The 13487-nt window shown below is 42.5% G+C and overlaps 1 protein-coding gene and 1 long non-coding RNA gene across 2 annotated transcripts in view; one reads left to right on the forward strand and one right to left on the reverse strand.

Annotated features, from left to right (window-relative positions):
* The window catches only part of OSBPL6 (oxysterol binding protein like 6), a 99690-nt gene extending 97080 nt beyond the window's left edge, over positions 1 to 2610 (reverse strand). The window contains exon 1 of the mRNA XM_068407352.1: positions 2538 to 2610. The gene's annotated coding sequence lies outside the window, so the exon portion shown is untranslated. The remainder of the gene's footprint in view (positions 1 to 2537) is intronic.
* A 99-nt stretch (positions 2611 to 2709) lies between these two features.
* LOC137667182 (uncharacterized) lies at positions 2710 to 9908 on the forward strand. Its single transcript, XR_011048763.1, has 3 exons — positions 2710 to 2804; positions 3421 to 5577; positions 9061 to 9908. It is a non-coding gene; the product is annotated as an uncharacterized lncRNA (long non-coding RNA).
* Positions 9909 to 13487: the final 3579 nt, after the last annotated feature.

Consider the following 13487-nt stretch of genomic DNA (forward strand, 5'->3'; position numbering starts at 1 on the left):
GGCACAGAAAGGCTGACCTGGACGACTAATGTTCCTTAATACAGCTCTCCTGAGACAAAGCTGCATGGTATTAGAAGCCTAAGTTCTCAGGAAACTAAGGAAGTATACGTGAAAAAAAAAAAAATCCCGAGAGAAAATCCATGCTGGTATCTCATGTATTTGGCAAAACAAGAGCAAAAACATTCACTTGCGTCACACTGATAAATCCAGTGGTAGATGGTACCTCAGAAAAAATGTGAAGCACCAAGGAGTAGACACACATACATACCTCACCACACAGAACACATGCCAAAGGACTGAAGGAAACGAAGCAGTACTATGAACACCCTCTGCCTTCATCTCCAGCGTGGCAGTGCCAAAGGAGAGCAGCCTCCGTCTCCAGCAGCACTTGCAATAGAGCAAGAGGTGGGGGACTCCCTTACTGAGGAAGTCACAAGGCTTTATCTTTCCATAGCTGTAGCGGCTTTGTAGTAAGGGCTGAATGGCTGCTCAGTTAACATCTGTGACCAAAGTTATGTTTTTGATGGTTCCATAAAAAACACATCCAAGCATATAAATATATAAACAGAGTACAGCCCTTCAACACCACCATTTGAAAAAATCCCACGTGTTCCTACAAGTAGATGAACCGATGTTTTGCTACTCCTGGGTGGAACTGAAGCAAAATAAAGACTAGAAAAGCAGCAACAGAAACTTGGAGCATCACAGAGATTTATGAACAAGCTGCCAGAATGGGCTAAGGACAAAAAAGGGCCAGCAACAAGAAAGGCTGCGAACAATACCCCTAACAATACGGCTCGAAAGCACTATGGAGGACCCAGGAGTGTAATAGCAAACTAATAGGAAGTGGAAGAAGCAAGCTTGAGGAACTACAGTACAACAAAAGGTATCTCCTTCCAGCCCTCAGTAGCAAGGGAAAATATTTAGAGGGTCTTCAGTCACAAATCCTGCACTATTTTTTTTTCTAGATATACATACTACCATTTACTTGTACAGAAAAAGTAGTTTAAATATAAGCCTCTTTAGGGTATTTTAAATAATAAATGTTGCATATATCTCTATTAATGGAGAGAAAAAAGAAAGTAGTCCTTCTCTTGCATAGTTTTTAAACAAAATTAAAGAAAACGCTATTTATTATATATACATAAAAATAAATGGTTTATTAAACATATAAGATATTCTGATCCATACCAACCACACCTGCTCAACCTCTAAAGGTCAAGGTCATGTCATTTATACCAAGATAAAAAAAGTCTAATTATAGTATCTACAGCTATATGGACAGGGGATGGTTATTAGCGAAGAACTATTATAAACCAAACACAATTATACAGAAACCATTAGATATTTGATGAGATTTTAATCTTGGAGCTGGTATCATTCTGCAAGTTAATCATCTGGAGAACAGAAAATTTGTTAGGAATGCAATTAAACGTACTAGTTCCATTAAAATTGAGCCGATATAGTTAATTGTAGTCCTAAAATAGCTATTTCCTCACACCTTCACTAAGTAATTTTTCTTTTCATCTACTGAGTAAGAGTCTATATTTAAGGAACACTTTTCACTTAAACTCTCTAATCAGATTTGTGAATACTTTTGTTCTATTACGTTACACCCCATACAAGTTGCACTGCAGTTTGCTGTTCGACCTTGGATTCCTAATTCACTCTGAAAAGTACAGCAAGGTCTTTTGTTTCGGTTACTATTAGTTCATAGTATCTGCATTGCTGAAGCTTTTGGGGAGAATATCAACAATGTCGCCTTGCAGCACACTAAAGCAGTTATAAAATAAAATGAAACGGCAGACCAATGGCAAAACCCAGGTCAGGCGGTCATTTTAAGCATCAGTACTTCTGGGAAGCAGATATTTCCAAACAACTGTTTTAATGAGCCTATACATATTAAAATTACTTGCAAGGGGTTTGCATCATTGCTAGCAAATTGGAACTAGAGGCCATTCCTGCCTTTTTTTTGAGAGAGACAGAGAATGGAAACAAAAAGGTGTTCTAAGAGTGTATCAACTTATGAATACCTGATCTACAATTCATCCTCACAGACCAGGCAGTTTATTGGGGCATTTTTAATTGCTCTGCATAGGAGGGAGGAAAAAAAAACCGCGACTTGAGGTAGCGGCAATGAAGCGGCGGGGCTGGGGCTGACACCACGGATGCGGTTACGTAACGCCGTGCCCCCCCGCCCCGGGTCCGGATGCTCCAGCTTCCCCCCGGGGCCGGCCGCAGCAGCCACGCCGGGCCAGGCCACAGCCCCCGCACCGGGCCCGCCGCCCACCGCGCCCCGGCCCGCTCCCGCCTCCCACGGCGGCACCGCCGCGCCCCGGCACGCGGCCGCGCCGCGCAGCCCCCCGCGGGGCCCAGCGCCGCCAAGCCCCGGCACCGCCGTGCGGCGCGGCGCGACCCGACCCGCTGCTCCACCAGCACGGCCTGTCCCGCCGCTCCGGCCCCGGGCCCAGGCCTGGGCCGCCGGCCCCGCGCCCCGCCCGTGCGCGCCCCCCCAGCCGCCGCCGCTCAGCGCCCACCTCTTCGCCGGCATCCGCGGCGCATCCCCGCCGCGGCCCGGGCGGCTGCGCCCCTCCGCTCCCGCCCGCCGCAGCTCCCCGCCCGTCTGACGGAGGGAGGGAGGGGGCGGGCGGGCAGCCGCGCCGCCGCAGCCCGCGCGCCGCCCCCCGCCCCCGCCCGCCGGCCAAGGTGCCCTCCGCGCCGGCCAGTACCCACCTGCGGCGGGGGCTACTCCGCGCGCGCCCTGCCCCGCCGCGCCGGCGGCAGCGGGCCTGGCCCGGTGACAGGTACCGCGGGTCTGGGCTGGGCTGAGCGGGAGGGCCAGGCGGCGCCGGGATGCTCCTGCCGAGCGCGGCTGCGGCCTTCTGCCCGCGGCGGGAGGGACTCGGCACGGCACGGCACCTCGCCGGGCGCTCCCGCAGCCGGCCCCGGTGCGCGAAGCAAAGCCCGGAGTCAAGTTGATGCCGGTGTGTCGGAGAAACGGGGCAGCGGCGGGGACTGAGTAACGGGTTTCGGTCATGAGATCAGGTCTAGAATTAAAGGGGAAAGGACGTGGGCAACGACGGGGTGTGCTGAAGCGAGAGGGACCGCCGTGCCGCGGGCGGGAGGGCGGTGTCGGACAAAGGGATGCCGTCGAGAGGCCCGCGCTAAGCACAGAGGGGGGCTGTCAGCAGCCGCGCTAGGGCCTTTCCCCACGCTGGCTTGGTGACCCAAGCACGGTACCCAGCGTTGCACTGTCACTCTCCCCCAGCTTTCATTGCTTTTGCTGATTGGTCTTTGACATCCGATAATGGTAGTCTGTTGAAAAAAACACGTTACATACTCTTGTAAACTGCTGGGAGAAATTACTGCCTTCATTTAATCTATATTAGCTTTCTTTTTTTCTTTTCTTTTTTTCTGTAGATCCTCTGTTACAGCTTTCATGCCATCCTTGACAGCTTAGACACGCCTTTGGAAACAGGAAGCTGGACTGTCTTCTGTAGAGAAGCGACTGAGTGGCACATGTCACCCTGCTGTGGAGGAGACAGGTTGCAGACTCACCTGTCTGGTTAATGACTAGCCTCTGGCACCCTGGTCCTTCTGCTAGAGCCTGGTCACTCCCTGTCCCCACAGCTGGTACACTGTCCTGTCCTCCGGGGGTGGCTCTGAGGCCTCTCTTAGCAAACTAGACTCCTCCTGGCTGTCCTATTTAAATCCTCCAGCTTAGCCCTGCTGTCTGGTTCGTGGTAATAAGATGGGAAATATATTTGTCGTCCAAGAAAATCAATTTAAATCCCTGGAGAACTAGATGCCACTGGCAGCAAATTTCAATAAGAGAAGGGGGGAAAATAGCAAATTCATTGGAAAAAAGTAAAGAGATTTACAGGATTCTAGAAATCTAATTACTGAGCCTACACTATTCATTAAGCAAAGACAAACAGGCTATGTGATGCTGGTTTATATTTTCCCCGTTTCTCAAACTGGCAGTTCCAGATTTGGCAGCAAAGGATCATTTTGGGGACCATAGCATACAAAAAGCCATGGCTGTTTTCCTATTGGCTATTTTCCTATCGAAGCAGAGACCTCCAGAGAAGATTCCCTTGACACAGTATTTTTAGTGTAACTTCTAGGATAAGATGCTCAGAAAAAAATGCTTTATTCTCTCAGCTGAACCTGCAAGTCTCATTGTGAATGTGAAAAAGTGAATCGTGGACAGAAAGAAACTACAGAAAACTGTGTTGTTAATCAGCTGGCTTGTTTCTGAACAACAGCGTCTTTGATATTCTCTAATGACCCTGATACTAAATTCTTAAATGGCTATTCTGCAGAGTTGGGGTTTTTTTACTAATTTGTCTATACTTAAACCAAAGAGAAACAAACATATAGAAAGGCAGTTTAAATATCTTGTTTAAATGATACAATTATGTTACATAGATGATGGATGACAAAATGCTAGTTAAGTGTGTGCACAGATACCCTCCTCAAATTCTAAGTCCTTATCTACATAAAACTTTAGTCCTGAAATAAACCATCATTTGGATGGATTCATGTGGACATTTCTGGGGTAATTGTAGAAGATTATAACCATATCACTTCAGAAACACTGGCAAAAAATGTTGATGTAAGCCAATCCTATATAGTCTTATCTAAACTTTTTGAAAACCAGTGCGGTTGTTACCCAATGACATGAGAAATTTTTTTTTCACTGATATTTATTATAATTTACACCACCAGGAACAAAGGTTTAAACATATTGAAGAAATGTTGAGGTAAGAACACAAAGGAGGAGCTATATTTTATCTTGTTCATCCAAGAACTTCACATGTTCTTCTCAAGTTCAGTCTCATTAACAACTGGGAGGCATGTTCTCCAACAGAAAGCTGTAAAACATAGTTTGATTCGTCATGCCAAGATAAAACCTCCACAGGTTAAACCATAGAACTTTTTCCATGATTCTTGGCAAGACACAAATACCTTTAAAATGTCCGGTTCTTTAATTCAGGCAGCAGGGAAGTTTACTAAATAAAATATGAAGTGCTTGCTTACCACCCATACACTGAGGATAAGCAGATCTATGGGCATTGAAAATATTTACTTACAGAATCTTAAGAAAATATATATATTTTCTCCTGTAGTAGCAACATTGTTATTTCTTTGCTGTCATTTATTGTTAGGGTTTGTCTGTGTTTGGCAGAACGGTACCCAAGGCATAGGTTGCAGACACGTGCTTTTATTAAAGATTTTTGCATTACATCTTGACTTTTTTTGCAGATTAATTCAAATTATGCAAAACTGTAAGAGTACAGCAGTAGTAACCAGTAAAGTGGAAATGCTTTGAAGAGTGAGCACAAAGTAGAGCACCAAAGAGCATTAAGGACTGGCTGATAATAAAACAAATTAGGCAGAGGGAGAATTCAGGAAGCAGTGGGAGGCTCATAGCAGGTGTGTGCTGTAAAGGCAGCAAAAGGCAAGCGCCAGAAAGATGGAAACTGGATGTGCCCTGGAGTACAGGAGTGCCAGAAGACTGAAAAGCCATCTCCAAGAATCAGAAAGCACAGCTGCCACCTGGACCAACATCAGGTAACTCCATTCTGAGTAGGAAACTAGATCAATGTCCTCTTTCTTTCACAGATACTGATCACCCAACACAACATCATTTGCTTTCTTCTTTGAGTCCTCCTTAGGGCTGAATTACTTACAATACTTCTGGCCAAGCACTGTTGCACCTAAATAGCCTAAAATTGCTTCTGCAAGGACCAAGAACCTTCCGAGTTTTCTAGTGACACAAAATTACTCATGGTAAGCAAAACAAAAGCTGACTCCGAGCAGTTGTAGAAGGATCTGACAATAGTGAGTGACAGGGCAATGAGACGGCAAATGAAAGCCTATGTCAATAACTGCAAACTAATGTAAACAGTAATGAAAACAACCTTAACTAAACATATGTAATAATGTGCTCTAAATTAGCCTTTATCATTTGGAGTCATTGTGAGTAGCTTTCTGCAAACATTAGCTTGCTACTCGGCAGTAGTCCAAAAGGCAAACAATGTTAGAAATTACTCCAAAAGCAGCTGAGAACAAAACAGAAGAGCTCATTACATCCCTATGTAAATCTCTCGTGCACTTGATTGCTGTGTACAGTTCCAGTTCCTTCATATGAAAATGTGGAACTAGAAAATGTATGTACGAGGCCAAAGGAATATACAGAGGTATGGGAACACATCTGTGTGAGGAGATAATTTCTAGATGGAGAACAGACTGAGAAAGGATTGTCTTCTGATTTATGAAATCCAGAGTGATACATAGGAGGCCAACAGGAAACAATCACGCGCTATTTTCCACGACACAAGACTTCAGGGAGACTCAGTAAATGATGAGGCAGCGGGTTTAAAACAACAACCAAGAAGAACATTTCCACACAAAGGGTTATTAGGTTAGATGGCTTCCTGCTATACAACACTATGGAGCTGAAGAGACCCATGTTTTTAAGCAGGGATTATACTAATGAATGAAGGATATTTGGAGCTATTAAGCACAATAATTTCTTTTGCAATTCCTGCTTGAAAGGTGCCTGCCTGTTGCCTGCTGAATGTTGCCCAAGAAAGGACACTCTTTATCTGCCCTGTTTCAACGCTGTCCCTAGGCATCAGTTTCCAGCTACTGTGGACAGCAGGACACCAGATTAAGTGGACATTTACACTGGTCCTGTACAGCCATTCAGATGGTTTATTCTTTTCTTTCTGCTCAGTTAGGTGTAAGAAACCAAGGACAAGCAGCATCTCTAGGTATGAAAGCATACTCTTGCCTTCCCCCATCTTCCCTGGGAATAAATTGGACTCCTAGTTCTTGATCTTTCCCTTTTGGGTGTTTTTCCATTCCCCTGAAGAGAATTTGGAAAAACTGTTTTTTTCTTCTCAACATTTTGCTCTTCAGTTTCAGTAGTGATAATCCGTATGCATTGGTCTATTCAGGTCAGCACCATTTTTTCTCTCCTTTATAAAAGATTGGGGCAGTACATAGCAAGAGAAATCCTGAAGCATAGTAATATGATATGCATAGAATATAATGAAAATACTTCCCACATTCATAGATCATCACAGGAATAAAATCTAAACCATTCTTGGACATCCTGGAAGAGAAAGGGATAGTGATTTCTTCTCATTGAAGAAACTGGAAAGGGAAGTAGAACCACCCAGAGATGCTTTAAAACTCAAATGACAGGTAAACATCTTACACAGATAATCACAATTTATGAGTCTTCTAGTAAGAATATCCCTATTAAATACAAGAAACTAGCAATCTGAAAAGCAGATCTGAAATGCAGTTTGGCAGAACTCCAGGAATCCCTGAAGACAAACACATGATAAATCAGCTGGAGTGGTTAAATCTCCTATAAACAAAATCTGTATGGTTGATACTCTGTATAGCTAGTTATCTCCACTCAAACATAAGGAAAAGAGTTTGTTTCATACTCTGTTTCGGCAACGGATAGTAGTTCCATGGCCTCATCTTCAGCAGAATGCATATGATTACTGTGTAGAATGCAAAACAAAAGCAGTATGAACACTTTAAGCTACATGTTTTAAAGAACAACAACAAAAAGAAAGAAATCTCTGGTTGGAAGGGTTGTTACTACAACCCTTCTGCGGGCTATTACCAGCACTCTAGTTTCTGTTCTAGACTGAGTTCTTTAAAACTTCAATATCTAAAAAACTTTTCTCTCAATACCTCCCCTAGAATAGCTTTAAAAAGGGTCACAGTGGTACCATTTCCTCTGCACTCTCTGAGAACTACCTAATTTACTTTTCCAAAGCCACAACAGAGATTACCCAGTTTCAAACACTTTCAGATTGCCTCCAGGATAATATTCTGAGAATCTTGCTATATACAGGCATTGAGGACATCTTCCTATCCTTGTCCTTTAAACCCGCAAAGGAAAAACCTACTGTGATACCTGTGTATGGATAACCTGGGTCCAAAATTCTGGCAATAATTTTAAGTAGCTAAGCTAGTATGTTGTCACGGAGTAGAAAGGAAGCAAATTTTAGTGTCCCCCAGCACTATTATAATAGATGTGAACTCTGAATAGGACTGAATTCTGGGGGCTTGATTAAAAGTTAAAAACATTAGTGGGTCAAGACATACAGTGCATGTTTTCACATGCCATTGCCTTTGATTTTGTTTTGCTGATTAAATATATCTTCACTCCTGCTATCCTTAGATGTAATAGACATACTAGGAGGGGGATTTAGTGTGCCCAGGATGAGGACAATAAAAATAACTTTCAGCAATCTTGCAATTTTGTTTGTCAAGGTGCTTATAATTTCAATTTCAGAACATATTTCCAGCATATATTTGCATTTCCAATAGAGTTTTGATGTCCAAATAACTGACTATGCTCTGTTAACATTGTCCTGGATTTCTTAAAATGACATCAGAAAGTTACTCATTAGCGCTTTACGAAGACAGAACTCGGTCAGAAGAGTTGGAAGAATTCCCAGGGTATCTTCTGTACTCCCATGCTCAAGATTTGTAAACACTTTCTCTAAATATAGAGTAGGGTCTGGTCAGCAGTTAACTCTTCAGTCTTAGTAAGGTCCTGCAGATATTGCATCTGAACATTATATTTGAGCACTTCACACTTCCCAAGCCCCACATAGTTCACAGACTTTCAAGAAAAACTCGTAATAAGAGAATTAAGATTTGGGAGCAGGCAGATGCTTATTGCTAAAGTAGATGAAATAGAAGTCTTATATCAGTATTTAATTAATCTGACAGTGCCATGTACAGTTCAAAACAACAGCCCCACCATCTATGAGCTATGTGGATTGTACAGTACTGAAGTGTTATTTTCAAGCTGTGATTTACGATGTTTACAAAGCACCAAGGCCATAAAGGCCATCCATCCAAGCAGCTCCTGCTTAAATCTTCCTTTAAAGCATTCATAACCAAGCAGAGCAAGCAGCTGAACTGTGGTTTGTGTTACATTCAGCTGCACATTTCTCTTTGCTCTTGTACCCAGCAGATCACCTGACACAGAGCTGCCTCCTTTTGTCTCCACAGCTTCAGCTACTAGAGCTCTCTGAAGCGTCTGGAACCACCTCGAGTTTTTTGCGTGCAATGTAGCATTAGGCTGGCTGCGGGAGGCCTGATCCTGCCTGTAACCCAAGCTTCTGCTGCTGTGCTTGTCCCTGCCAAAAGCAGAGGCTATGGATGAGTGACCCGATGCGAACGTGTGCTGCAAGTTGTTCACTGAACTCGAGACAGCTGCAGCTGGGGTGGGCTGTCAGTGCAAGGAGGAGGAACAGAACCACCAGACAGCAGAGGGATGAAGGAGAAACTACCCAACACCACAAAGGAGCTCAACAGAAAGCACACATTTTTGAATAACAGATATCGCTTTAAATGTAACCCTGATGCCATAATATTCATCATGTGCATATGAAATATGCATGGTGCATGACCATCTGTGTATTTCAAAACAAAGGAGAAATAAGACACAAGAGAGTGACGTTACTACAGATTGATGTAAGGGCTTCTGTCGTTCATTTGTGATAGACATCCATCCATAAGACTCCAAATCCCTACACCCAACCTAATCTTAAAGCATTTGGCTTCCAGAGCACCACAGTACCATCCATCTTTTCTGTCTTAAGATATGAATCATTTGGATTATCCTGCTTTTCCCCATATCTGAATTGACTTCCCCTCAGGAACATCCCCCATGCCTTACCTCTTATTAGACTGTTTCCTATTCTGTTGTCTCAAAATCAGAACTCCTTTTTTATCATCTTCCTTATTTTTCCTTTCTTTTGTCCCTCTTTCCTATGGTTCTCTTCCTAGTTCCTGCTCATTATCTTTCTCTTAGTCTTTTACAGAGAAATTGCAAAAATGCCAAGAAATGGTATTAAGAGGTGTTCTGTATGTGGTCTTTTCGGGTGTCTCACAGAAAATTTTCATACTGGGCACAATAATTTTGAAACTATTTGTCTAATCCTGCATTTGCAAAACTATTAAAAGCCTCTGGAACAGCAAGAAAAAAATCAGAAATAGACATGTGAGACTTGTGCAAGCAAGAACAGATCATTTGTATTTCAAAACTAAGAGGCTATGAAGAAATTAATGGTTTAAAAATCATTCAGAAAAAGAATCCTAGTTTAACTTGCATCTTGTCTTCTCACAATTACTTTTAAATTACTTTACTGACTTTAAATTATTTAAATTATTATTAGGTAATAATTATTAAATTATATTAAAGCTTTTTAAATTATATGTTTGAAATTGATACACCTTGAGACAATTCTCTATCTGTGAAAAAAACCCACAATATTTTCATTAAGAAATTCTATATACAGGTTGATTACCTTAGAAGAGGGTTAAGGGTTTCAAAAGCAGTGTCAATGCTGAGTTGCAGCCTCCACTTGCACATCCCGGAGAGCAGTGACCTCCGCTGGAACAGGGGGAATTGCGTCCCAGCGCTGCAGGCTCCAGCATCACCCACTGTCCCTTTGCTCTCATGATGTTCAGTGAACTTGACATCGTTAACCCTCCTTCTTTCATGTATAATTGTTTCTCCTGTTTATTTTGGAGGAAATTTACTGGTCCGACTGCAGTTCAAATCTGACAGTCTGTGAAAAACTTGAGCAGAATCTTTGGCAAAGTTTTAAGTGAATGTTTAACAAATAAAGATAGAACATTTAGAAAAATAGTATGGTGAGAGTAGGAAATGAGTAGTTTTCCTGAACTGGAGCTGTGCACATAATTGCACGCTGTTCTCACCTTCAACAGCTTCCACTTACATATGATTATTCCTTCTTCTGTCTCTCACTTACTGCTACAGTAACTGAAAGACTGGAGGTGCCTGGCATTGCAGATATTAGATGATATCTCTGTAGGCAGAGCAGAAATAGCATGACAGAGTGCCCTGGGTCAGAAAATGACCATGAACAGGAAAAAAGAGGAAGGGTGCGAAGGAAATCCAATTCCACTGCACAGTGCCCCCACGTGAGGTACTCTAGTAGCAGTTTGTACCACCAAAGAAAAAGGCCTCAGGCAGGAGCACCAAGACTCTGTGAAGGGAACTAAGTGCAATCACCAACTCACAGATCATGTTCTGAATACACAGCCCCTTGAGAACGGGCTTTTTTCACTTAATGACCAGAAAGACTCTAATGTAGACATTCAGGCAACATAAGCAAATTACTGTCTTTCTCCAGTTACACAAACAAAAATCTCCTCTGCTGACCAATCAGTTATGACTCAATAAACAGATAAAATAATTTCTACTGGATATCATTTAGCATGATGTATGAAATCTGAATGATCTCATTTTCAGAAGGTACAAAAGCCCCATTCAATGCAAACAGAAACTACGGCTGATGAACACAGCTGAAATCCAAGTCACTTACAGATAAGGATACTAAATTCTACCTACCAACATTACAGCACTGTTACTGCAAAACAACACACAAAAAAACCCTATATGGTGTTAGCCAATTCACTAACCACCAGCAAAAGGAATAAACATGACACATTTTTTTCCTGTACAGGATCCTAATGCTCATCCTCTCAGCAGACAGTTTTTTCTTACCAATGAAATGACCTAGAAAAGCAGCATGCCAGCTACTTACCAGTAGTGCTATATAACAATTTAAACAGGGAGTGATGAATATAATATCCAATCAAAAATGCTGGGGAACTTTAAAACAGCAAAATGTACATAAACTGGTATTTAGCTGGAGAAGACTAGTACATCAATGCTTTTGGGAAATACACTGAACTCTAAGGAGGGCAAGTAATGATTTCGCTTTTAAGGCTCTTCTAAAAGACTTTACCAGAACACTACAAATGACCCCATGTGAGTCACCTAATAGACTGATGCAACAACGACTAAAAAGGAAAGATGCTGTCTGCTTGCAGAGTTGCTTCTTAGGGTTCTCGAAGTCTCAGTACTGACAATGGGGAAATTTCTTTCTTCTGAGTACCAGCCCAATTCTCTTTAGTTCAAGACCTGACCAAACAAGCAGGCAAAAGAGCTCTGTAGCCCAAAGCAGGATTGCATACAGAGCACTGATCTTCCATGCCCAGGGCAGTGCAGCGGCCCACTATTCCCAGGACATGCACTAATAGAAACTGGATTGAGAACATTTAGAAAACAGCACTGTTCTTTCTACTTTGTCACATTACTTCAAGAGATTCTCAGTATTTCACCTGGCACCTAAATAACACACCCACCGTTACCCCATACTTCGAAGCACTCTCTTTTAGTAAAGACAAAGGAAGGCCATAAAGATCTGCACATACACTGAGAAGATGCTCGCACTGGCACAGTACCTCACCCCTTACAGGCTGTGCTATAGCTTACTCCTGACATGCAGATACACTGCACCATACACGTTCAGCAGCATGTGTCAGACCTGCTATACAAGCACAGTGTCTCTGTCATGTTTGCACAGTAGAACTGATGCTTCCTAAAAATATTGGACTCACTGCACATGTACACTGTACAGTTAAGGCTGCAAAAGAGCTGCTCAATGGTTCTGCAGTTTTGGATCTGTGGCAACCTGGCCAGAATTATTTCCCCTGAGCAAATACAGGAAAGCCCCAGATTCTACTCAAAATTTAAGGTGAGGACGAGGGAAACAAACAAACAAAAAAAACAAACAACAAATAGGACTTTTCCAGAAGAACCCCAGAGAAATGGCAACTCTACGCACAAACAATCTCTGTGCCGGAGTAAGAGATAGGATCCCATTCTCCAGGCTGAACCATAAACCTGTTTTGTTCATTATGCAATTTCTAATGTCTACAACAAATGAAGCAGGAATTTTACAGCCTGCTTTAACCGTGCTGCCCTGATTCCATTTCTTTCTTTGTGCTGAATGAAACAACCGCTCTTGGGGGAAAAATGCTGCCAGTGAGTCATCAAGGACTGCATGGTAACACGTATGAGGTGAAGGGAGAGAAGGAAAAGGAGGTTTCTTAGGCAACCTTTATTCTGCAACTTCCTCACGTTTGAATTGTAATATTCTTTTAACATAAGAAACAACACTGCTTTGTGGCTTTTATAAATACACAGTTTCTGTCACTTAAAATTTGGACTTCTGAATCCCCTGCAACAACAGCGCTCATTCTCATATACCCTCTCTAATGCAAAAATATTTTTACTGATACTTCTTTTTATAAGGAGCAAGAAATAAAGAAAAACTAGTTGAATGTGGCTGTATCTTGTATTCAAGACCAATTTACAAAATGTTTAAAAATATGTGCTGCATAAGAAATGTTATGTACGCTGCATGCAAATATTCTTCTGATTGCACTAATTTGATAGTAGGTGAAGACATATGACATTACTAGATGGCTAATCTAGCTTTGTATTCTAGCAGTATTTTAAGACAGCTGACTGTAAAGCACTGAATGGTAAAGCTGTAAGTTTTGAGTAAGCTTATCTTCCAGTTAAAAAGATTGCATCAAAGGCTCTGTTCTGCTCC

This window comes from Nyctibius grandis, chromosome 9, assembly GCF_013368605.1.
Source record: "Nyctibius grandis isolate bNycGra1 chromosome 9, bNycGra1.pri, whole genome shotgun sequence".
Lineage (NCBI taxonomy): Eukaryota > Metazoa > Chordata > Aves > Nyctibiiformes > Nyctibiidae > Nyctibius > Nyctibius grandis.